At 36.0% G+C, this 27830-nt stretch overlaps 1 long non-coding RNA gene across 1 annotated transcript; it reads right to left on the reverse strand.

The window, feature by feature from the left end:
• Positions 1–71: 71 nt before the first annotated feature.
• Positions 72–27550, reverse strand: LOC106491189 (uncharacterized). The gene is made up of 3 exons (XR_001293733.2): positions 27481–27550; positions 25659–25742; positions 72–211 (listed from the first exon to the last, which is right to left on the reverse strand). It is a non-coding gene; the product is annotated as an uncharacterized lncRNA (long non-coding RNA).
• Positions 27551–27830: the final 280 nt, after the last annotated feature.

Here is a 27830-nt window from a genome sequence, read left to right on the forward strand (position 1 = left end):
CAGGTGCCTCAGTTGACTGACTGTAGACAAATTCCAACGTCAGAAGAAACAAGGGAGTGTTTGCCCCTGAGGCCCATCCCAGATTTCAGTGTTGGCTTAATCCTGACAAGACACAACACTTTCCAACAAGTAGAGAGGGGAGAGATCCACAATTACTCCACTTCCCTGGCACAACAGCTCCTTCCAGTGAATTGCAGCCCACTCAGTCAGCCTGTGGCCAAGAGAAAAGAGACAATTAAAATCAACAGACACATTCATATTGGCATAAATCTAAATATATATTTTTAATCTATGCATTAGTTCCACTCCAAGGCCCACTAACGTTTTATGAACTTTAGCCACCATGGTTAGCTATGAGATTCTCAAGGTAAGGAAGATAGGAAAGCTGAAAATTAAAGCCACAAACTTGTCCCAGGTTATACCACAAATCAAACATTCTGCCCCCCATATGCTTCCAAACCGAACCACAATCCAAGCGTTACTGCTTTCAGGAAGGGTGTCTCACATTTAAGGGCTAGCTCCAGGGTATTTTCTGCCCTAAGCAAACAGTATCTCTGTCTTAAGCATATTTGCACTCACATAACAAACAGTCTTTCAATGTTTTGCTGCACTGGACAATCTACTTCATTAGTTCAAAGTGTGAGAACAGAATTAGTCAAAATCAGGTACAAAGTTATTGGTTTTCATGTCTGTTTTACTTGTCCTATATCTGAGAAAAAGGAACAATGGAAACTGAAAAAAAATCACTGAGAAATCAGATTGTGATCTACATATTGTAACAACGTAGCATTACCTTACTTCTTGTATGCTCTTACTTTTCATTTTTTGACAGAAGGCAATTTATACTATAATTTTGTTAATCTTTAATGACAAATAAGTAACTCATATACATATGTAACCATTACAAATAATACATATAACCATACAACACTTGTTAATATTTGCATTCTTCTCCCTGACCAAATAAATTGAGGGTTCCTTTTTTACCCATTTTCCCACTTAAAATCACAGATAACAATTCTACAGCTAAAAAATCCTTGCTATAGAAAATTGATACTGATACTTTACCTTTGATAGGATGATCACATAATTTATATATAAACCATATATATGCAGACTACTAGGTCCTGTTTTCAGTCAGGACTGTCTCATGAAGTTATATAATGAGTTTTCAAGAGCAGAAAAAAAGAAGGTAAGTAGCTATTGACAGTGATTTCAATTAAAAAAAATACAGAAGGGAGCTATTCTGATTGTTTTATACAAAGAAAGACATTCAAAAGAAAAATACTTCATTCTTTCAATACCTCTGGAATTCTTCTAATGACTTCGTTTTTAGCACTTGCACCACAAACTTTGTGAAATACCTGAACACAAGAAACCAGATACACTCCAGAAATATATCATCTAGAGATTTATGGATCTCTCAATCAAAATTCCTATTAGCTCTTCTACTGGTGGACAATAGACCTCAGTGCTTGCCCCAGAGACCTTGTCACCTAAGCGTAGTTTCTGAAGGAACAACCAGTAACAGCCCCAAGTGCCAGGGCTCTGAGAGCCCTGAAAAGCCTTACTTGCTCCAACCAGGCTTATGTGAGGTCTTCACCCACACCCTGCCCGTGGGCCCAGGGGGTCCTCAGGGCCCTCAGTCGCTGCTCAAGTTGTGCTATGGGGAGCTTTGTGCCCAGGCCCATGTCCAGCACCCTGCTCTGCTGCCCTGACATGCTGACGGGGCTCCTGGATTGACCTCAGACCTGACTCTCCCAGTTGGATGATGGCCAAGTGGGGAAGGATCTTGTCCCTAGCCCCGATCCATCCATCCTCAGTAGTGGCAGGATGGCGCTTGTCGGAGAGGGCGCTGCCCTGCTGTGCTGCGGGCACTGCAGTCCCAGCTCATCCTCCCCAGCGGGGGCAGCCTCACTCCTGCTGATACCTGACGCTTAGAGCGGTCAGCTGGTACTGGTCACCAGAAACTCCTCCTCAGGTACTGTCTTCCTTTCCAATTTCTGCTACTGTCCGTAACAACAGAAAGCAGCAGTGGGCAATTGGGTTTGGGTACTGTTTCCTCATTCTCTCTCCATCCTGACCTTGGAACACTTTTCTGGCTGTGCACCACAAAGTGGCCAACTGAAGCTTTATTCTGTGCTCAGGGAGCAGCAGCAGGTCCTACTCCCCTGAGACCCATACTGCAGGAGTCTATAACACCACTGCAAGAAAAAGAAATGTAGAATAAACTTATGAGAAAATTGCCAAGGTGGAAGGAAAGACAGTGATCCAAATGATAAAAAGTGAACAGAGAGAAAATTAGGCAGGGAAAGCAATCAGCAAATAGGAAAAAGGAAAAAAAAAAGGAAACAAAAAAAAAAGAAAAGAAAGAAAATGAGAATGACAAATAAACAAGAATGAAAGCATTACCAGCACGGAAAGAAGTAAAAATGACAACATGAAGGAAAGTGTAAGTCCTCAATTAATATACATACTAAAGATAATAAACAGCTGTGGAAGGTGTGACTTAATAAACAATATAGCTATCTGTCTCAGCCCCACAGTCTGATCTATGACAGACCTGCAGCCTTTGACAATCAGCACAAAAGTGTAAATGAACAGCAGTGATAAGTGCATTAACACAGGCAAGGTATATACCATAAAAAAGCAATTCTAAGATTATAAATAGACAGATTAAGACCACTATTTTTTGTAATATGTTCTGGTTATTAAACATTGTTGCTGTTATCCAATTAAATGGCAGTAGGAACAATCAAGGTTTTTAATAATTTCTTATTAAATAGTTCTCTTCAAAAAGTTTACTTAAGTAATAAAGCATGTATTGATATTTTGCTATATGTCTAATGAAGAAAGGGCCTCTCATAGATTGTATTAGCCAGAAAATATCCCACAATTACCAGTTTGTTGACTTATTACTAGAGAAATTATCATTTTAATCAAGTTAGTTTCACACATGAAACACATGCACACTTATACACACAGAAAGATATACAGACTAATTTTCAGTAAGAGTATCAAAAGATCAAGTAGGGCAGCTTGCTATCTATAAATTCATGAAACAGCAGATGTACATCTTTAAAAACATTGGAAATAAAGAATACACAGAATAAACAGAGAATCACAAATTGCAATTAGAGATTAATCAATTAATCTTCAGTACAAAACAGTGTGTATATTAAAATGTTTTAGGTATTACTGTATAACAAGATTATGGGGTTTTTTTAGTTAGATGCACATCTATATTCATCCAGTCAACTATTTAATATACCTTTACATATTGAGTCTAGAGGAAGAAATGTACCTGTCTCATCATTGTTATTTACTATTGGTGGGAATTGTCTCTCCCAAGCTAGGTGCTACTTGAAACAATGAACAGTGGAATGCAGCAAAAGCACATATCCTTTCACATTCTGACAACATGGTAACTTTATTTACAAATGCATAATCTTCTCTACCCTGTTAATTCCCACGTGGAAGAAAACTGAAGGTTATTTCTAGATCTACCTCTGGACTGGAAAGAAGTGTGACTGAGTAACAGAAAATTAGGCATGCTGGACACGTTTTGCATGAATTGCCATGTGAGATAGTCCTGCTCTCCATTGACTACAGGGAGAACTTCAATGTCTACGTTGACAACATTTAAATGGTTAAATTAAGGAAAGGAAATCCTATTTTTTCTGCTTTTTTTCTTTATTTTACTTCTTTAAATATTAGAAAAATGTGCACAAATAGGCTTGTAAAAACAATTATTAGTTGGAAGCATCACTCACTGAAACAATCAAAAACATGTTAGATTTAAAATGGCAGCTTTTGCCAACTTGACACATGAAAAGAAGTCAAAGAAGGTCTGAAATCACACACTTTTATGCATGTGTTTTTTTGTTGGTAGAGGAGCGTAATTTGAGGCTAATGAGACATTTATGGCCTTTGAAGTAAATGTAGATGGAAGTTAACACTGATATGCATCTACTAAAAACACCACTTATGCTTGATTATGAATCTAAGCCCCAAGCCACAGTTTGAGATGCTTAAACAGTGTATGAATCAGGCCTTCAGGGCAAACCTGATGTTTTTTCCAGGATCTGCAGTTAGCACTTACTGATTTTTCCACCTTGAGCAACTAAGTATGTCAATAGCTCTATCCTGATTTTGTACCTGCTGGGGAAATTTGAGACAAAGCTTATAAGTCTTCTTTGCTCCAGGGTCTGACAACACACTCTAAAGTGATTTCAAGTTTTTGTGACCTGCTTGTGGGGATCATGGACAGTGACAAGAAAAGCAAACACAAATATAAACGATATGAACACAGGAGACTGAAGACTACACAGATCTCCTGGGATTTCTCTGGCTTTATCTAAATTGACTAGTACACTATTGTGCACCTCAACTTTCAGTCTCTTACCATCTGTCTCTCCCTTCTGTCCAAATCCCCTGGGGCAAGTTTTCTGATGTGTACATAGGTCTGATCCCAATACAGAGTCTGGGATGGGCAGGGTATAGTCCCACATTCTCTTGTTTAGATATATGCTCTGAGAGCACACAGTTGGCTTAATTAGCTGGAACCTAATCACCAGAACAAGAATTATAAATAATATAAACACTGCAATTTCAGATTCTCCCTATAGTGATGTTTTGTATAGTATTTAATGCATTTTTACAGAATATTGGGATGTCACAAATATTTCATTTACCAAGAACAGGAAATGTGGCTTTCCTTCTTTCCCTTCTCTCTTCTCCTCTAAAGATGTCAGCTGGAAAGTTCTAAAGTAAATTTTTGGGTTCTTTTTTTTTCTTTTATTAAAATTAATTTAAAAATCCTGTTTTAAATATAAATACCTACCTATTCTACCTATTACCTAAATACCTACCTATTTATTCTAGAATAAATGAATGCCATGGCAGGAGATCATAAATAAGAACGATCCGAGGGATAGCAATTTGTGAATAAGCCTTTAGTATTACTTTTAACAATACATTTATAGAATTTGGATATTTAACAAAGAATTAATCACACAGTCATTTTCTGTAAAAGCTCTTCCCATACCAAGTTTAAAACTCTGGCAGTAACAAACTCAGCTTTGCAACCTGTGACCAGTCAATAAACCCATTCAATGAAAGAAGGCTCAGGGAGGAGATGGGCAAGGGCAAGGTGCCCATGGAGCTCAGGAATAATGTAGGGTGTGACTGACCACAGCTGTCACACAGAAAGCTGACTTCATCTCAACACAAAGGGGACTGGAGGGTGGCCTTTGTTTTAGATAAACAGCTATGTCAGTTGAGTGGATCAGCTCACTGAATTCCAGTTGAGTGGATCAACTGGTGTAAATGTTTCTCCCTGAGTTCATCAAAAGAGTGTGAATGTCTCCCTGAGTTAGCCAGACCAGCATGGGAGGAGTGCATACGTGACTCAGCCCAACAGAGAGTATAAAAACTAAACAATTTCAGAGAGCAAAAGGTTTGAGTTGGTTTCAACCCACAAATTCCTTCCCAGTGACTGGGGACACCCATGTCCTGATGGTGAGCATATCATAGAGAACAGTAATGGGAATCCCATTGGTATTGTGATTGAACTGTATATTGCAATTGCTATATTTTGCTAAGTGTAATGTACACTTGTACTGTGATTTCAGTATAGTGCTGTATCACTGTGCTAAATTAAAAATCACATGTAACATCAAATACCTTCAAATAAGTAAATTTTGATATTAAACATTACACCCTCCATGTGTGGAATATCTAAAAGAACCTGGTCAGAGAGTATTGGACTCTGATACAATCTCATAACCATCACTTTAATTATTCAAAACATTTGCTCAATAACATAAGAACAGTATCATCAAGTATCATCAAAAACATATTATTGCTGTCTACCACCCCTTCAAATAATATACAATTATGACTTCTTTAGGCTTTTTCCCAATTTCTAGGAATATCTTTTTCATGAATTGAAATGAACTTAGCTCTATTTTTCCTCATGCTACGTAAAGCTATTCAGAAAAATCAAACAAAACCACAGTGAAGGAAAACACAAAGGAACACCAGTCATGAGCTAATATGCAGTTTCTGGCCTGGATTACTATGAAGTTGGTGGGAAGCTTATTAACTGAAATTAGCAAACCATATATATTGTTAAATTTCAAAACTGAGTCCATAGTAAGGTGTAGCTTCAAATTAGCATGCAGCAGAGTCTTATGACTCAAATTATTTTTCACAACAGAAGCTATATATTTATTTTTTGGATTTTGTAAACAATTTCACAGCAAGAATAGATTCCAAAAGTGGATTTATTATGCTAATTGCCTACACTTAGGGAAAAAATTACAAATATTCACCTGTGACACCACAAAGTACTGCCAACCAAAAAAAAAAAAAAAAGCCCCTAACTCATCATTATAAACTTCACCAGGGATGAGAGATCACTGAAACCAACTGAACTTTGTCTACTGAGTATACGATCTGCATAGCTACATTACTACTGGATTAACCTAGTTAGATGTTGGTGTTATTGCTGTAGTATCAGGTTACTGTGCAATCAGAGCAACTCAACAGGTAACAGGGGTTAGGAGGGATTTTTAGTGATTCAAAATACTACTTTTTGGCCATGTGTCTTTTACTTCACTTTCTAATGTGTCCCTCATTAATTCCCTGTGAATACTCAGTTGAAGATTTGAAGACTAGAAATGAAATGAAGTTAAATATCAGCAATACAAAATTAAGAATTATGTTGTGTCTTTTCTTAAAGTGAAAACAAATGCAAACTATATAAACAACACTGCAGAACTTGAAGTTGATCTCAGATTTATGGTTAGAATTAGCTGAGGACAAAGGTAGATCATTCTTTTTCTTAATATAGAAAGAAAATGTGCAAATCAATATAAATGATACACAAACATTCAAATAATCCACTTTTTCAACTGACATACTACATTTACCCTCTTCTGAGCATCCCCAGAAAGTCTCTCAGACAAGCTGTGAAAATGTCAGCAGATCCCTCAGGTGAGAAACTGCAATCACCATTTACTTTTCAGAAAATGGATACACATTTATCTTGTATTATTGCTTCTTTCCTGCAGCTACCACTCTTATTCTGAATTTATAAATCTCGTACACTATCTAAAAGAATGATGGGATTATGAGAAAAGGCTGTGCGGTCTGGTCCCTAAATTGTTTTTGAAAACTGCAATTCTCTCAACAATTAAAACAACTTGAAAAGCAAGTGGAGGGAAAGCAAAAAAATGACCATCACTCCCTTCCAAGAAAAGCAAAAGAAATACATTTCTAAAGTGTTCTGTAAAAAATCAGGTTTTTGGCTTTTTTGCTGAACAGCCACAGGTATGGCCTTCCATTACTTTTTTTCTGTATTTAAAATGATAAAAAACATGTCCAGGAGGACATAAGACTAACAGGAAATGCTCAGTTAGACAGCTGCGCTTATCCTTCTGACTTTTAAACTCCACCTTTGACTGTTATTGCACATAGGATGCATAGAAAAATTTCAGTGGTCAGATAATTCTGATGATATTTTCTGCTTCTTGAGATAAATTGATAAAGATTGCAAATAAGTATGAGTTATCAGTATAAGGGGAAAAAGAAAAAAACCTGCATAAACTGTTTAAACTCTTTTAAATTACTAATTATCTCAAACTTTCATTCTGTGTTCTAGTCAGATCCAAACCGAACTATTCATGATATGAATTTGAGCTTCTCATGACTGAATGGACACTGTAGCCTGAAACCTTCAAAATGCCCGAACGCAGAATGCCAGGGAGGTCATGACACATTCTCAGATAATAAAGCAAAAATGAATTCTGATTGCAGGGTAGTGTGTGACAGGGTACTAAGCCTTTCTCATTCAGAAAGAGTCCCAAGCCTAAAACATGACCATGGGTGACGATCACAACACACATCAATGTGGTAATCTTTGATCGTGGCTGCAAAGTCTAAGAAAATTCTAATCAAGAATATATTTTAGGTGAATGAATAAAAATAGCATCAGTACAGTCTAGCAGGACTCCTGATTTCATTGCCAGATTTTCTGACATAACCTTGTAAAAGATTTGTAGTTCTCTTGGAGTGTCCCTTTATTTCTTTGCTGCACCTCTCTTTTCAAAAATTCAGATGTGTTATTCCAAAAGAAAGTGTTATGGTCTGAAAGAGGATGTTCACCACTGAGTTTCTGTAACACAAAAGCTCCTGTAGAGAAAAACATCTCGCTCCTGGAGTAAAAAAATCAATTATGAATATAAAAAAATGAAAAGAAATACATACAATAATCACTGGTTTACACATTTTTTTAGGTTTATAGAATCTTTGTAATCTTTGTAATTTAACTGACTCTACACAAATATCAAAGATCATCACCCATTACCACTCCAAGATAGAAAAATTAAACATTCCTAACAGAACAGGCTTAACTTCTCACCAGTAAGAAAGATCAAACCACCGAAAAGAAAAATTCTTAAGGGAATCTATCAGTTTTGTCTAAATGTTCATTAGGAAACTCATAGGTCTCTTTCCTCTCTACCTGTCTTCTCCATTAAACCCATGCACATCCTCCCAAAGGATGAGAGGAACTAAAACCCTAGTCCGAGCCAACTCAGTTCGTTAGGCAATTTGATCTCTGGGCTCTTTAATGATTAGGATTGGATCTCTTCCTGTAGTCATTCCAGCACAAGAAGAAAAAACATTACCAATGTTACAGTAGCTAAAAACTGGGTGGGAAAAGCAAATTAAACTAGCTGGGCATGTAGCTTCCCACACTCCAACATATTATATAGCAGAAAAACAGTCACTGCTCTGCTATTAAACACACCCATAACACTGAATTAAGTAGAAGATAGAGATTTTATGACATTTTCATTGCAGTACCTAGTTCAGTGACCAGGTGGTGTTCATTTATATGACAATGACACAATGACACACATCCTGGAACTGGGAGAGCTGGATGACTACCTTGTATACACGAAGAAGTTTAAATCCACACCTCCCATCTTTCATGTTACAAGCATTAGATTTCAAACTGAGCTTTTTCTCCATGAAGTTTGCTTTCTTTTTGACAGTGGACAACTTCGTCAGCAGAAGGGAAGAACGCCCTACAACTTCTGTTCTCGTGCTGCTCTCTTGCTGCCTAACTGAAAGGGCTTTCTCCTGTAAATGCTGGCTTGAGCCCTTTATATTTAGGAAGAGGGACAGCTTGTCTCAACTTAATAGTGGACTTAGGCACTTTACTGGGTTTGTAGATTCTATTCTGCAATGTGGACACCCAAAAGCTAGGCAGCATTATGCAGAATATTACCATACAGAAGTCCCCATATGGATCCAGATCTCAGGCTGTTTTTAAGCCACTGCAGTAGCACTGGAGTTTAGCTCTAAGTAGTAAACTAAACAGAGCTAGTGCATGGACGTCAGCACAGGGCTGCCACAATATTCATCCTGCACAGTTGTTAGCAAACTCCCTTGCAAAATGTCACATAACAATATCTAAGCCAATGCACTGGCATGATCAAGGAACCAAACCAGAAGTTGCCCTCAACAGGCAGTACAGATAAGGCAATCCTTTTTTAGAGGTAAGAAAGATTTTAACTATATGGATGCAATTTGTGCTGTGCTACATGGCCTCAGGGCCAGAGAACAGGAGCTGGACCTTTTCATTTACTACTAGACATAGCCTCATGGGCAGAACCAGACATTTTTCTCCTCCCCACCAGTGCTTGAAACCCAAGATTGCCTCTACTTGCTTTTATTTAGTGTACAGGCTGTCCCTTTATTGCCTAGATATGAAAAATAAGAACAAAGTTTGAGGAATTCCAGCAGGAAATTCATGAAATCTAGCCATCATTTGACTTCACAAATGTTGACAAATCCATAATATGAGAGTATATAAACTTAACAAAACAGCGGGATGAGTTTGTAAAAAGACATTGAAAGTCGAGTAATATTAAGGAATTGTCCAGAATCCAACTATAAAATCTAGAAACCTAAGACAGACTTCTGGTAGCAGAAGTTCCATTCTTTTGGGACATTGGAAATTAAGTTACACAAAGTACCAAGAAGATGAACTACAAGACAAAATGCAATACACACAGAGGCCTGAACAAAATTTCCCAGTATCAATGATTTGTGTTTCTTTTTTTAATCACTATTTTTCCAAATGTATCTATTTGAAGCCCAAAAGGCCAACAGGAAAAGAACAGAAAGCTATGTTGAGATGGGAAATGAAAATAGTGTAAAAAACAAATTGTTTGTAGTAAATTACCTATTCAGTTAGAGAGATCTTCTATTCCCAATCCTGACTCCCCAAAGAATACAAATCAGATCATCTTTCATGGTCTTTTTCACAATTCCAAAAGAATTTTCAAAATCACTAAGTCAATGCTATCCTGTGAGGGGAAAAAAAAAACACACCACAACAAAACAATACAAAACAAGAACAAAAAAATGAAACAGATTTCTTTAAATGATTTGCTTGACAGCCCCTACCATTCTGCTACAAGCATAACAATTCTAAAATCATCTTATGTTTAGCTAATTAAGTTTTCTTGCATCCATGGCTTTTCAGAACTTTAACTTAGTATATTTGCTTTGTAGTGTGTAGAACTGTTATCAAAGCAGAAAATGAAAGCCAACAATGAATCTGAGAATTGGTCATTTCTCCTTCTCCTGCTCATCCTGCTACTACCATTAGTGGAACTTTACAGTTCTGTCTAGCACCATGAAAAGGTATCTCCTCTACTTTGGACACCTCACAGCTCATCACTAAAGCTAGTGTTGTTCTCACTAATGTTATCTGACAAAGTTAGACATTCTGCCTAAACTAGAGACATACACTTCACACAGCTATTATTCCTACTGTAACAGTGTCTGACATTAAACATGAGATGAGACAAAACACCATAAAAACATTCTGAAGGTTATGTTTAAGGAGCCCAAGTCATTGGACATCTAACTGGCGGCTGGCTGAAGTATGGCAAGAGATTTCTTCCCTCACCTCTTAACAATATACACAGAATTATCCCTAAAACCGTGATACAGAAATATAGGAAAATTGCAGTTTTCCTGTGAATTTCATATGTGAACCAAGTCCTCATGACTAAAATCAGAAAGAACATATTCTAGTTTGAGCTTCTAATAGTGTTTGTTTGTTCTTTGACTAGTTCTACTGATGGTTAAAAGTTGATGTGAAATGCATTGGTAAGAAATTAAGTATATAGAATTTAGAAAGAACTTCAGCCATTTTCTCTCATAACCTTCAATTCTTTTCATCCTCTAATATTAACTTCTTTTTCATCACCTTCTCTGTGTTATTTTGAAAACTCCACTGCATGATATCTTCCCTGAAGCAAAGTCATATCTCACTGAACAAGGTTATCAGTTTATTTCCACCAGCTACACCTAACATTAGTCTTTACTAACATAAAACTGATAGGTTTGAGAAAAAAAAAACAATATTATGTTAGAAATGTATGGTTATTTTGCTTCTTTCTCTCAAATAGATAGAAAACATATCACTCTTCTAATGTTTCCCATAATTTTTTGATGCAGTAAGTACTACTTATGAATAACTTTCTAATGGAAGCTGTGCAAGATCGTTACACATCATCTTATTTAGAACTCTACCTGTTTTCACAGGACATCAAAAACTACATGGGACTTTCATAACTGCAAGCAGATACAGAAATGAATCCTATCAAACGAATCCTTTCAAAGATTTCTTTGACCATATAATACATCATTATACACACAGCAACACTCACTGTCTTCTTAAACTAAGTGTGCTCTAGGTTTTTATATGATATAAAATTCTGATCACAGTTGAGTAAAGAGAACAGGAGAAGGTGAGTAAATATGCTGGCACATTATATAATGAGGGGAAATAAGTTTTAACAGTATGACTTTATGACAAAACATTATGGTCCACTATCTTTCTAAGACCTTTCTTATTCTTGTTTTCCTCTACTTCAAAATCTGTCCTCTTATCAAAATATCTCTAGAATTTTTCTCATTCACACATGGCTTCTCAGTTTCATGTCTAATTCTCAAATCTTGCTCACTGACTGCACTCCACTAGCTTGTTCTTTTCTCCAAATTACAGCTCTTTCCTACAGGCGTTTTCTTCTCCATGGTTATTTCTCTCTAGCTTCCCTTCTTCCCTTTTAACATACATGTAAGACATGTACAGAAACATATGTACTTCTTTCTCATTCTTCAATTCAGGCAATATAGATTTCATTTATTTTGTAAAGGATTTCTCCTCCTCCCCCCCCTTTTTTTTTTTTGCTTTTTAACACATCCTTATGGGATGATACAGCAGAAACAAAAGAATCAAAAACAATTTGCAGCTCTCAAGTTGACAAGGAAGAACTGATTTAGGTCAGGATTGAAAAAATTTTACCTTGTCACATGGCAAGAGTTACAGCTTCGTGTGTGCTACTATTATATCAGCTTAAGAAATCCTACTAATAAAACATAATACCAACCAAAAATATCTACCACAAACTAATGCAGTCAATTAATAGAACAGATGGAGGTCAGGGCAGACAATTAAATCTCTTTGACAGAGGAGAAGATTATTCTACTTCATATTGGAGATATGTCAGTAATTCCTGTCTGATCTGACTTACACTTTTATTCATCAAAATAATTCCTTCTATAATGGTTTCTTTGGCATGAGAGAGAGATCTATTATCTAAAGGCATTGCTTGCTGTTCTCTATAATTACTTATTTTTAAGGTGGTGGGAAAGTGCACATATGTTTTGTCAGCAGTATTTTTACTGACTCTAGAACAAAAAAATCAAATATCCTCTTTGCTTTTGTTTAGACAACTGCTACTCTTCTTGAAGTCTGCCACCCAAAGGGATGATATAACTATCACCTTGGCAAGTTGTTAACCACTTTCTCTTTGCAATGTATTGTTCTCGCCCATATGCATTAGAGATAACCAACCAGTATTCTTGATTCATTATTTCTCTGGCTCTGATTTCCTGGCACATTGAAATCTTAGAAGTATTTCAGCATATTTGCAACACTTATCTTTCCTAAATGCTGTCAACAGGATGGTTGTCTTTCTGTATATCAGGTACACTGGTAATACTAAAAATTACAAGTGCTGTTGTAACATTCTGGCAATATTGATACTTCACATTTACGAACACCTTGCTGATTATGTGCCTATACATTAAAACGCTAAGTCATAAACAGCAATAGTTAAAAACTGTGTAGTTATGAATTTAAATGAAATTCTTCATGAATTAACTTTCCAAAAAAAAGAAAAAACTCCATATAAAATGAACCCCAATTTGTTTCTGACTACAATTCATTTGGGGGTGGGGGGGAAGTTCTAGCCCAGAACATCATCATATCAAATTCAAAAGGTGTGATAACTCTCTAATTACTTGTTTTCAAACCAACTTTTAACATATTGTAATATCTAGAAGTTACTGAGCTCAGAACCCTGTTGTGCTAATACTGCACAAATATTTTAAAGTACTGAAGACTGTACTCCAAAAGATAATGGAGTTGCCAAAAGAGTTTTTTTTTTTTTAATTTATCAGTTATAAATTCATCCAAAACTTATATCGTGTGGTCAGTCTTCCTTAGTGGTACCTATAAATTGCTAGAACTGAAATATTTTGAGTAGCCCACTGATAATTTTACTCACTTTTCTGTTCTATTACAATGTGGAGACAATAATGATCATGAATTTCACGGGGTTTAAAAAATTCTTTTATACTGTTTCCTATATGTATTTTAAGATTTCAGATTTGGGTATATTAACTGTGATAGCACTATTCATGACCAGACAGAAGAAAACACCTCTGCTTCTGTTTTTACAGTGCTTAATATCTTGATTAGCAGCTGTCATTATGCACTGTGTGGCCAGACTAACACTGCATTATGACACAATATGATTTCCACCAATTCCCAAATTATGCAATTTCATCTCTTCAATTACAATAAACTCTTACGCCTTGAGGTGCCAAAGTTCCTTTTGTTGGCTACCCATCAAAGAATTACCTCCTCAAACTGTTTTAAGACTGGACCTTTTTTTCCTCGCTTGAATTTGTCAAAGTTATATGTTAAATGTTCAGCAATTAAAACAACAAACTCCTTGCCCTTCAATCCCTTGTTTACACCAGATAAGAAGCATTCCTGAAAGAACATCTCTTTCCAGAAACTTACAGCCAGGCCAACTAAAAACATTTTTCTTGTGTTTGCAATTCATTATCAAGTTCTGAGTATCAGGTATGTTTTACAAAATCACTTCTGTTATATGGCTAATTTTAGCACTATTGTTTTGCTACCTTGATAGATTTAGGGGGAGATCTATTCTTTCTTTTCCCAGGAGTTCTCTTTAAGCATGAATGTATACATTTCCCTTGGTGATCAGGGAACATCCTACTGAATGACAGTCTTGCATAAAGACTGTATATCAAGGTTTACAGATTGTTCTCAAAATATTTATCACTTCCATTTTATGACACCTCTCACATACCCTTCCTCATGACATTTCATGAACAGCAACACTCTGAGGATGTTGAGCAAATTATGGTGACAAAATAAGGATGATGTTGCTTGGAAGGGCAAAGATGCCAAAGAACCTCTGCCTTTTCTTCTGCTGTCATTGAAACATTTTTGCTAGAAGATGGTCTAACATCCTGTCACTAGCATCTGTCCTTGCAAAAAATGGTGTTGCAAAAAGTGGGACAGTTTCACATTGCGGTTAATTATTTTTCTCCTGAACACTGCAGAAAAGTCAGCAGAACACTGCTTGCACTGCATACGGAGCTACAAAGAACCTGAAATGATGCCTAAGTCCTGCAGTGTCTCAAAATGCCTAAAAGTAGATTCAGAATTCTGTGCTTTTCTCATGGCTGGATTCATCCAAACCTTGCCTTACGTGAACACCTGAGAACACTTCAGCATGTAATACTTTGATTATCGGAGTATCTGAAATCCTTTTTAAAGCATTTGTTTGCTGTTAGCACAGTTTTCTGATGCTGTTTTCACTCAGCAATATGTAGTGCACTTCAATTTTTATTTCGAAGTCCAGTGTTTGAGGAACATGGTGGTTGATGTAGTATATGTAGCACATATGTACAGTATCTCCTTTAGTTTTCTGAATAGCAAAATGTGTGACAAAAACTTAAAAATGTTGAGTCAAGAAATTGAAACACAGCAGAAATTAACCTCTGCTTTGTCTAAATGCATTTAATCCCACATCAAATTTCATTTTCTTGGTTTTTCCCCTTCACAGTATTGTATTTAGTCCATTTTCAGTGGCCAAAGTATACAACTATCCTTCTCATACATTCAAAAACAAATTTCCCAAAGTCACTTCTCTTCAGTATGACACTTTCATACCAAGTACCTAACTGGTTGCTCCTTCCTCTGATCTCTGGCAGCAAAGTAAGAGAAGATGCTACTTCAGAGCAACCAGTCATAAGCACTAGCGCTGGTATCAGACATATATTCATAAGAAGAACAAAATGAAGTGGAGTTTCTGAGTCCAATTAAGCCAAAGTATATGAAAAAAAGAAAAAGTAGTTTCCAAATATTTTCCTGGTTAGACCTTAAAATGTTTGAGAGCAGTATGACTTTATAGTTTGCACTATGTTAAATCCTTGATCAATGATACTGATCACATCCTTTACAAATCAAAATCCTGCGTGTTCTTCATTCTTTTTTAACAACATATTTTGCATCCTGTTTAGTAACCAATACATACCTTTGCAAACTTTTCTGCAACCAAATACAAACCTATTCTACAGTCCTGTTGTTCATCTACAATTTGTCAAAGGGTAATTTCTTCTTTGATAGATCTACCAGTCTGACTATGCCAAATGAATCCATTTTACACCTATTTTATGAAATATGTTCAGACTTTCACACTGGGCACCTACAAATCATTTTACATATTATTGCTGTGATTGCACTTCCCCAGCTCCAATATCCATGCTGGAAATTCTCATGCATTTATTTTCCTTGTCAAGATCATCTATTGAAAACTCTTGCTTTGAAAATTAATAGACACAGAGTACAGAATCACAGAATCACAGAATCACAGAATCGCTGAGGTTGGAAGGGACCTCTGGAGATCATCTAGTCCAACCCCCCTGCTCAAGCAGGGTCACCTAGAGCACGTTGCACAGGATTGCATCCAGGCGCGTTTTGAATATCTCCAGAGAAGGAGACTCCACAACCTCTCTGGGCAACCTGTTCCAGTGCTCTGTCACCCTCACAGTGAAAAAGTTTTTCCTCATGTTCAGATGGAATTGTCTGTGTTTCAGTTTGTGCCCGTTGCCTCGCGTCCTGTCGCTCGGCACCACTGAAAAGAGTCTGGTCCCATCCTCTCGACACCCTCCCTTCAGATACTTGTACATGTTGATAAGATCCCCTCTCAGCCTTCTCTTCTCTAGGCTAAACAGGCCCAGCTCTCTCAGCCTTTCCTCATAAGAGAGATGCTCCAGTCCCCTAATCATCTTTGTAGCCCTTCGCTGGACTTGCTCCAGTAGTGCCACATCCCTCTTGTACTGGGGAGCCCAGAACTGAACGCAGTACTCCAGATGGGGCCTCACCAGGGCTGAGTAGAGGGGGAGGATCACCTCCCTCCACCTGCTGGCAACACTCTTCCTGATGCACCCCAGGATACCATTGGCCTTCTTGGCCACAAGGGCACATTGCTGCCTCATGCTTAACTTGGTGTCCACCAGCACTCCCAGGTCCTTCTCCGCAGAGCTGCTTTCCAGCAGGTCAACCCCCAACCTGTCCTGGTGCATGGGGTTCTTCCTCCCCAGGTGCAGGACCCTGCACTTGCCTTTGTTGAACTTCATGAGGTTCCTCTCCACCCACCTCTCCAGCCTGACCAAGTCTCTCTGAATGGCAGCACAGCCCTCCGGTGTATCGGCCACTCCTCCCAGTTTTGTATCGTCAGCAAACACATTATCATCAAAGTTTTGTCCTCCAGCTGTGTGTTCTTTAGTGAATCCTGCTTTTGAATTAATTTACAATTTATATTGAGAATAATAGATTTAAATTTCTTGTGCCCATATATAGCACATTAGCCCACCTGCTCACACCTTTCTTTTTTGTTGCAATGGCTTCTAAGTTTATGGAGAATACATTTTATTTCTGCCATTGGATGAGCTTTGTATTGTATCCTCACACCACTGCACTCAGTCAGATGCATTTCACTAATACTTTCATAAAAATACTAAAATAATAATGGTTTCAGTAGCCTTTAAAATATCTAATTTTCATTTCATTTGGCCTAATACAGTATATTTCTTGTAATTACTTTCCGTTAACCAGAACTGTAGTTACATTGCAGGCTGTCAGTCTCTAATTATCCATCCCCTAACTGCTGAACTGACTGGTCGTCATTACATAACATAAGCCAGTAATATAATAGTCTTATTTTTCTTCTTCTCCTTTTTGCTAGCTCCAGTTAATGAAACAGAAAGGGAGCTACTGTTATTTAAAAATCTATAGGAAGAAAAGTTGAATTGCTCTTAAATGAAGATATCTAGATGTAACACTGCTTCTCAGATAAACTAAATTATCTTTAAAAGAAAATATATTGAAAAGATTGGGTCATATGTAATAAAAATATTCTTTCACGAACAATTTGTATGTCGGAATCACTGCAAAAAATATTTACAAGCATGTCTTTGCTAATGAACAACAGTCGTCAAACTGATTTGTTAAATATGTATGTTACCATCTTACAATGCTGGAGTATCAGACACTTTCTAAGGTAAAGACTCATTCAAACAAGCCAATCATTTATCATTCAAATGGCAAATTAAAAGATTCAAAATTCCCCAATGACAGCTTGCATTTTCAAAGCAAAATGACAGAGAAATATATAACTTGAGATAAATCTTTTAAAGAATTAATTATAGCTAAATTGAAATTAGTGTATATTCAGTTTATGCTGTGATGTGATTTTAATTAGCAAGTATTACAAACCGGAGACATTTTCTCAAAAGCTTTCTTACATTTATAGGTTTCCCAATTTTGATAATTCATTCTTCATACCTTTGTCAAAAGTCTTATATTCGAAGCTTTTTTTTCTTGTCAGTGAAGAAAATAACACATGTGATTCGCTAAAGTCAGCAAGACCAAAGTCCTTGGATCAGAATAAGATGAATTTCAGATGTACAGATAACTTAATTTTCCCAAAGAATTTTGGCAACGTACATGCATTCAACTCACAAAAGGCATTCCCATGTAAAACGACAGGAAGGCTGTTACATGAGTTTGGATAGTATTCAGATCAGCTTCAGAAACACAAACCTGGTCATGGAGATAACTTGTTGTTAGAAAGACTTCTTTGTATTCCTTGAATTACTAATCTAAAAATACAAAGCAAGTGTTTTTCAGTGTGGTTAAAAAAAAAAAAAAAAGTAACTAATTGGAAATTAGCTATGGTAATAGCTTTTTTTTATTATAATCCTCATTAAAAAATAGGTGTGGTTCCTTTGCCTCCTAATGTGTTCTTTCTTGGAGCTTTAAATTTCAAGTGATACTCCGTGTGTGTGGGTGTGCATATATGTATGCATGCATGTGTGTAAAAGCACGTCTTTTTTGACAGAAAGGATGACAGATGTAAAAAAAGCACTTTTTAAAGCTTCACACAAAGCTTTGTGTATTTTATATATCAAAATATTACTAAGTTAGGAATAGTGAAAATGAAAGAAGGAAAATTCAGATTATTGAAAACTTTCAATAGCATTTCATAATTAAGACAAAGTCATACTCTTTCTAAGGTCTCCTACATTATCTTTTTACACGCAAAAGAGATGAATTTCAAATACTGCCTACATGCAGTCTAAATATGTGTCCTGCAGTCTAACATCTTATTTTGGTAACATTAGCTTTAAGTAAGAGTCAATTGCAACTTATAGTAACAGTCAGATTGCTCATTATTCAAGGAGAATTTTCAAGGACTTGTATCTTATCCTTGGTTTTGAAACAAATTCATGAGATAGCTCTACCGGTAAGAGTAGTCACAGGTATATAACATAGAGTAGGAAATAACATTTACATATTTTTAAAGCAAATCACAAAGTCTCATATCATAGAGCAATCTAACTTTTAAGTAATATTAACTCCAATGATTGCAAAATAAATTTTATTTGAGTGAGTGATTTAGTACCGATTAAAAGAGTTTTGTTTCCACCATGGCAAACTGAAACAGAATTTGAATAGATATTTGGTAGCAGATTGCTAATTTATTACGCAAACACAAATTACAAAATTTTAAGGTAATAAATAGTAACATTGAGGACCAAATTTTGTCACTTACTTTCTAAAGTCATTTTGAAACAAAAAATTAAGTTGGTGTTGCTAACTTTCTGTGAATAACTATGTAAGCTTTATAGTCACATTCATGCTGTGTGCGCGTGTGTGAATCTCCATCGCTACCAACACAGTTGTAACCAGATGAAAAAGAGAATTGTACTGGTCCATATCTGTTGAGGAAAAGCAGAGACTACAATACCTGAAAACAGATAGAATCTAAATATTTTTTTACCTAAGTAAAGTCATCTGCACAAAGATAATTCTGAACCTTTTTTTTTCTAGGTAGTGGATAGCAATATTATCAAATTTGTGTTGTGTTCCCTTTTTTGGGCTTCTTCCTTGGGAAAGAACAATGGATAGCAATACAGTATATATAAAAGAGAATGTGGTTTTGGATAATGAAAACCTGTAGAAAGGGTATTTCAGATACTTTCTGCTTTTATATTAAAAGATTCAATAGAAAAATGTTGCATATACATAATTTGTGTACAACTTCAATAGAAAATCAAAACAAAATACTGTTTTAAAATATACTGCTGAACAATACTTTGAGGTCTGGGTCTAATTTGGCATGCAACTAAAGCTAAATATATTTTATATTCACAAATACAAACAAACACATTTTCCTTCAGAATCACATAATAATTTTCAATTCTAAGAGAATTCCGTAAATGCTTTGACTTCCTGCTGGCAAAAGCAGTTTAGTTTCCTTTTTTTTAAGAAAGAAATTTATCATCATTTTCCCTGGTCACTCAACAGCTGTATCAATTTGTTTTCAGGGCAGTGGTTAGCATAATTTTGGCGGATTATCGGCATTTAGCAGAGAGTGAAAATAATTCAGTATTTTTCATGCTACATTGTTTCCCCAAGTGATGCAATACTAGGACTTTTAAAGATACTTAACCAAATGAAGTGTTCAGTCAGCTTTTCAAAAACATCACCCAGACCATTCTGCTCTCCTCCAGACTTGTATCCAACACTGGCACTCCCAAATTCATTCCTCACATTATGGAGCAGCTGTGTCGCATCTTGTCAGCATTCACTTCACTTAAAAGATTTTCACCTCTTCAATCCTCTGCTTCCCCGTGATGCACCTCCATAAGGTGGAGGTTAAATCGAATAAATTCTGGGTATATCACACAGGATTTGTATCCAGAATGGGATCCAAATAGTCTTCATATGACTTACTGTTTAACTTTAGAAGTGCCTAAACTCAGACAATTTTGCCTCTTTGGCACTGTGATGTTCTCTGAGGCCCAAAATCACAAAAATCTGCAGGTGAACTTTTGGGTGTAACACTCAAAATCCCAGCGACTATTCAAGGCATCTGAAAAGCTCACAGGAACCACAGTTTTCCCTAGACACACAAGGATATGATTCTGTGCCTGCCCAGATGTCCAAAATCTTGGCTTGCTGCTTACCTCACACATATGTATGTTTTCAGACCAAAAACTAGGGACAACCTTCAGTTCCAGATAGCAGACACCTATTTTTTTGGTGTCTAAATGTAGTAGTTTACCTGTGAGCAAGGTGTCTAGCTAGTCAATAGGGATCTAGTCTGTTTAACGCAGTCTGGAGACATAGTCAGAATTTCAGAATATGAAAATATTAAATGAAATGTAGGTGCATGTTTTTGAGTATTCAACCCTTCTACATACGGCTGGTAGATAAGACATTGGACTTATGGGAGAACCAAGCCCTCTGGAGCAGTGCTAGAACCATAACATGCTAAGACAGGATTCCTAAAATTGTATGAGAAGTCTGTATTTAAATGACCAAATCTCTCTTGAAGAACCAAAAAAACTTAATTCTCCTGATCTCCTGATTGATAAACACTCACACAACGTGGCTAGCTAACTCACCAGTAAAATTAGCTGAAAAAATTTACCATGAGAGCTGTATTCAAAAAGGTTCAGCTTTATATAATTTCTTAAATATGCACAAAAAATATATAACTGTGCAATTCTATCATTACTGATTTTCTAACAACTTTCTGCCAAAATTTCAAATTTGATGCTGAGCTGTTTGTAACAAATAGTGGTTTATGTATGTTAAAAATAATTATTCATGTATGTACAAGGTCATTTACTTTAAGACTCTTGCATATTTTATAAGTGTGGCCCCTGGCTTCATACCCTACATCATAATCTGTATAAAAAGGATTACATGATATGGTTTCTTCTTATGGTAGAGACTACAGTTGATGCTCCCAGAGATCTCCTTCCGCCAATTGTTTCTAAAAGAAAGTTCAGTATACAGAGCTCAAATTAAGCCATGGGGTCTCTATAAGCACACAAAATATTGCTCTTACAGAGAATCTTTCAGATCTATACCTTGTATATAAATACTGAAAAAGGTAGCAACTGAATGACTAATGGTAAGCTAAAGGGATTTTTACCAAAAGATATGGGAGATGACCTTCCCTTCCCTTCCCTTACTATTGAGTTATGCATAAAACAAACAAAAATTATCACAGTCTTGTAGTTAATAATGAAGATGCAGTGTGTTTTGAGCCTTGATAGCACAAAGAATGACTTCTTACATGTAATTCATTTACACTGGGACCTTATGTTCAAAGGTTTTGCTGTTGTTCTTTTTAGAAAAAAAACACCACAATTTTTCTAACTCTCTTTCAAGAATTAGAAGTTCCCTGTAGAAGCTGATATAACACCTCTACTTGTTGTTCAATACAGTACAGTGTCAGGGTGATAAAACATTTTCAAGTTCTACCATTACAGATAGTAATAAAACTTGTACTCCAGCTCTTTGAATTGAACATGACCCAACTTCAAAAAATCACTTTTAATCAATCAAATAAATTTTGTATGAAAAATGCATAACATGATGATTTTCTATTTCTCTTTCACTTACTTACTCATGATGCTATTCAGTGAAAGCTATTGAAGTATTGAGTATCAGCCACAACTAATCAACAAGACCAGACTATCAGTTCTGGGATATTCACCCGATAACTTCATTAGACGTTCTTACTTGTCATTATGTTTCAGTTTGGAAAATACACCTCTTATCTTTTCAAAAGGGGCCACTTCAAATTGGGTTCCGTTTCAAAATTAAGGGAATTTGGTGGAAGATGGTGCACTACAGACAATGTCAGCACAACCTCTATATCACAGTATAGGTCTTAAGAACCTAGTTAAGTGATGGATTTCAGTCTCATGCTAATATTATCCTAATTTTTCCCCAAAGAGAGAAAAAATGGAGAGAGTATTTTCCTTCCATCTAGGAGTATCAAATACAGTGAAAATCAACCAGGAAACCAGAAAGAAGAGTTGAAGGCACTGTTTAACAAGCAGTCGAACTGCTCAGTGTGCTTCCATTTACATTCAGCAGTCATAAACCCTGACAACAGGAGGCAAAGGAAAGATTCTGATCAACAGAGTGGGATGCCGAGAGCTGAAAAGGAGGCTGAGAAGAGGTCAACAGTTGCAAGGAGGAGGGTGACATTGTGCCCGGGTTTTCCTCAGTGAATTAAGAGCTGATCCCTTTCCTAAAACTCCCAGGACTGTAACTGGAATGATTTATTCCTGCTTTCTAATATGAAATCTTTATTATTCCTTCACATTTGTTATCATACATGATACAAGACAGAAGGCTTGATCAGACTCTGAGAACACGATCAAGAATCTGACAGTATGTGGCTACATCAAAGAACCTACACAGCACCCCACAGACTACTACAGGGCTCCATCTGCACAGTCAGCTGTCAGGTCAGGATTTTAGAATGAAATCCTATCATTTAAACTAGCGTCTACTTGGGAAATAAGATTACATCCGAGGACAAAGCAAACAGTCATCTGTGCACTTTCATATTTATTACTGTATTGCCCATTGCCAGCAAAAACTTGCTGCATAATCTAAAAATAAATTACACTTTTCTTTTCTTGAAAAAAAATTCATTATGATCATCAGTTTATGATGAAGAAGTTTTGTTACATTTTCAGATGAGAGTGATAGCAAGAAAAAAAGTGACAAAAAAGTGGCATGGGGAGTCTTTTCTGTATTTTTCTTAAACATAAGAACAGCACATTATACAACAACCTGTCAGCAATTTGTCTAAGCTATCACACCTAATTAGCTTTTGAACCAACACAGATACTGATTCACACCATTCTCAGAGTTCTTCTGTTCATAAAAACAGATCACTATGATCCACTGCAAATACTCAGTTGTGATCGTCAAAGTTAGTTTGCCTTGGGTCCTACACTTTTCTGAAAGTCTTCAGATCCATTTCAGTTTGTCTCTAGGCACACTTCTCACAAGAATTCAAGCTTCCTCCAGGCAAAAGGACAAATTCCTTAACATGTACCAGCACATCTCTGTTGTGTGTTATTGAAGTTACTTGGAGTTTGCAAATGGGCATACATGCTTGTCACTACATGTACTTCAGGAAATTAGCAAGCAGAGGAGAAGCTGAAATAAATTAGGAGCATATTTACAGCTTTAATTTCTACTCTTCTGTTTTCTTTTATGTATATTCCAATTATCACTTCACATTAACAAGAAAATTTTCAAAAGGCACAACTGGTTTCTGATGTCCACTAAGTTGGAATGAGAGTTAAACAACTGACATCAATAGGCTGTATCTCACTTTTTTGCTTTAATGTTGTTTGTTTCCCTTTCTTCTCCTTCTCTCTCTCTGACTTTCTTTCTGTGCATTATTAAGAACAAGCAAACAGAATTTTCAGAAAACAGTGAAAATTAAAATCACACCATTCCCCCTCAGTGTCTCCTCCAGACTTCCTTCATGAACTGCTGGTTTTTGGTTGCTTTTTTTCTCTTCACAATTATCACAGAGTACTGTGATATATCTTGAGGAGAGACTTTCTCTCCTTTCCTGGAAAAGGGCTGTGGCTAATTCTTGTACAAGGTGATGCAAAACTACTATAAACTGCTAGTTCCAAAGGAATTCAGGGATTACTTTGACTCTGATTGCAGCTTTGGATTCTTTACACCAATTCCTTGCCTCTATTGTGAAGAAATTTCATGTGTTTTTTGAGAAGACTATGTAATTGAATCCTATGGATGATATTCATGCATATGTGTACTATTGTTATAATAACCAATAAGAGTTTAGCTATGATCATGATCAGCATGGATGCTAAGCTATTAAACAGGCTCCTGTTCAGAAAATGCTTTTTATTCAATTACATTTAAATTACAACAAATTGGAATAAATGTGGTTCAGTGATGCAAAAATCACAGGAGTTTTCAAAGCTGTTATTTTCTTTGTCTGATTTTTTACACTTCACAAAATGGTACCCTTGGATCTCATAACTAACCTGTCATAGTATGAATTATTGCTTATTCACAACTTTATTATCACACCAGATATATTACTATTCCTTCTCCTTGAATTTAGGACCCAATGATAATACTAAATTGAAACTTCATTGCACTGCAGCTAGTGCAATGATCACAGCAAAAGCCACATCTGCTTGGAAATTCATAGTGCATATAATGTGAGAAGGAAGACCTATGAATCAGAGAAACTCTTTTCTGGCCATTTGTATATGTCCCTCCTTATTGATCAATGTGTCAGGCACGGTATGAAAGAAGGGTGACTCGATTAATCTTATCTCTTTTATAAATAAAATATATTCTACACATTGATTTCTAAACCAGTTTAATATTTTATATTGTTATCATAGAAATGTTTATATTTCATATTGCTATTTTATTTATTTATTTTTATTCATATTGATTGTTTAATATTTCATATTGATATCACAGGAATGTTTATATATGTGTGTGTGTGTGTGTGTGTGAACATTTATGGGTGTATTATTTATTAAATTATATTCCCTCGTAATTTGCTAATAAAATAGAGAGAAAAGATAGATCATTATTGTAGCAATATGAAACAAAGGTTGAAAGGCCATAGCAACCAAGTCCCTTTTATTTAATTGTCTCCATATGTACTTTGGAACCTAACCTTGTTTTGAAAACTGAAGATTTTCAGCTCTATCTAATACAGTTTGGCCTGGAAAACCCAAATTTTATTCATTAGCAAAGTTACAGTAGCCAGGTTTAATTCCATGTTTTTTAACCAAAGACTGATTAGTTACAGTTAATTTTACCAGAATTGAAAAATAATACTAAATTCATGCTTATCAAGAATAAGCACATAAACAGCACAAATGTTGGAACGGATTGCATTCCATGTCTCATTGTATAAATACACTGCGAACCGTAAGCATTTTAGCTGGAAATACACAATGCAAAGACATACTTCAAACAAATTTGAGAACACCAGCAACAGAGAATCATTATTCATTTCTTTAATATACTTTTACAGAAAATGGAATTGTTCTGAATGTATTTTAGTACCTACCACTGTGTCGTATTTTTGAGAAGCCTTCAGAATCCTCCCAAAGGAAGCAGCATGATGTCATTTTAGTTGCAGCAGCAGTTTTCCCTGTTAGGAAGAAATATATGGTGCTGGTCAGTTAAAGAAGAAAAATAAATGAATGAATGAATGAATAAATAAATAAATAAACAGAAGTCCCCATAACAATTTCTTTTTATGCATCCTTTCAACGTTCCATAAAAGATAAAAAAAGAAAATACTGCTGGCTAAAATTCATTCCTCTCTCCCATATTCCAAGTTTATGAGTCACAAATGGTGAAGAAAAGGTATTTATGAAATCAGCTGTAATTCTGATTTTTCAAGATAAAAAAAACTTTAGAATATTGATACCCAGAGGACAAATACATTGATCATAGTATATTAACTCCTCTCACAACAGTCACTAGCAGTTCAATTCTCTTCCCAGGATTTACCTGTCTTCTCACATCAGTATATAATGCTTTTATTTATTATTATTTTTTCTCTCCACAAAAGCAATGATGGCCAGATTACAATATGCATTTACCAGAAGTCTCTTTGTGACCAATGGGTAATTCAAAGCCATAGCTTATACTCCAAATGACATTTCAATGAATAGCTAATTTTCCAATAGCGGTCCCTTTTGTGAGGACTATCCTGAGACACTGCAATTTAAAACTCTGGCCTTAATGTGTTAAAAAAGCTATTTCAGATCATTTGAACATGTTCCAAGACTGTGCTAGCTGAAATACTTCTCTCCTCAAAAAGGCCAACATAGTTGAATTTATGGCACTGATAGCTACACATATTTTGCAGGGGAAATTCATGCACTGCTTGTATTTTTTGCTGTACCCCTATCAAAGCATGAAGGCACTGCATATCATTTATACTTATTATAATTAAGTTAATCATTAGAGGCGAGCACTTTGTGTGGAAAATAGAATTTCAAAACACATTACAGAGGCAAGGGTTAGGCCATCCAGTATTCCTACTAGCTTGGTAATAAAATTGAAGCAAACAAACAGCGTCTGAAATATCACACAATGCATTTGGCCACAGTATAGCGCTTATTAACAGAGTGCAAACACTTCCGCAATGAGCTGATAAACATATTCTGCAAACTTACATGGCTTTCAAAGTCCATCTACATGGTACTTTTCAGTAGGAACAGAAATAACTTCCAGATAACTGCTAAAACATGACTACCATCACAAACAATATACCTATGCACACAAACACAAACACACACTAAGTATGCAAATATAGTTATAGTCTATTATAAGAAATTATTGGTTGTTATCAATGCAGATCCTAAGGACCACAAAAAAACCTGTATTTTAATGCACTGAGTTACCATCTTGGATTTCAGAAAATATCCTCATATCATTTAAAGAAAAAAAAATCAGTCAGATTTTGGACTTTTTGTCCAAAATCAGTGGTGTAAATGAAATCAGAATTTAATCCTTATGTGCTACTGGCAGATTCTGCAGTCTTAATCACACTGAATAACTGTTGCTCTCATTAATTCTTTGACTTACTGCAACTAAACCACTCAATGTAAGTGCAATTCATTTTAAGAGCTGCAAACGCAGGACTTACTTCAGTATGAAGAAGGTGATTATCTTTAGAAAGTGAAAATACATATCAGTGGATGGGTAGCTGAATATACGTATTTCTGCCTGAAAGGGAGAAATTTAAGAATATGGAAGCAAAGCACAATTCCTCATGAATAAACAATGTGTGAAATATCCTAGCTAAACTGTGAAAGTGTCCATCTGGACACTTAGTGCATGGGAAGCCTGGCAACACTGTAAATTTTCATACACACCCATTGAGGAATCAGATGTTGAAGTTTAGGGCAGTCTTTATTCCAAGCTATGGTAATGTCTTAAATCTCTCCATATGATAGTGTCACTTTTACTGGAGATTTCACTGCTCACTATGTAGATTCTGACAGCCATTCCAATTCTCCAAGAGTAGTAGGTGATTAAACCTAGGATATAAGAAATAAGGAAGGTTTTAAGGAATGGCTGGACAGTGGATATCCACTAAGCCTAACATTCTTTCCCTTCTCAGTTAAGTTTAAACTTGTATGTCTTTATTTTGTCACTCTTTATAGTTTAATTCCTACTGCAGGAAGTGAACAAAACTCACCTCAGGTCTCCGCATAGCACCAAA

The sequence above is a fragment of the Apteryx mantelli genome, chromosome 1 (genome assembly GCF_036417845.1).
Source record: "Apteryx mantelli isolate bAptMan1 chromosome 1, bAptMan1.hap1, whole genome shotgun sequence".
Taxonomy (NCBI): domain Eukaryota; kingdom Metazoa; phylum Chordata; class Aves; order Apterygiformes; family Apterygidae; genus Apteryx; species Apteryx mantelli.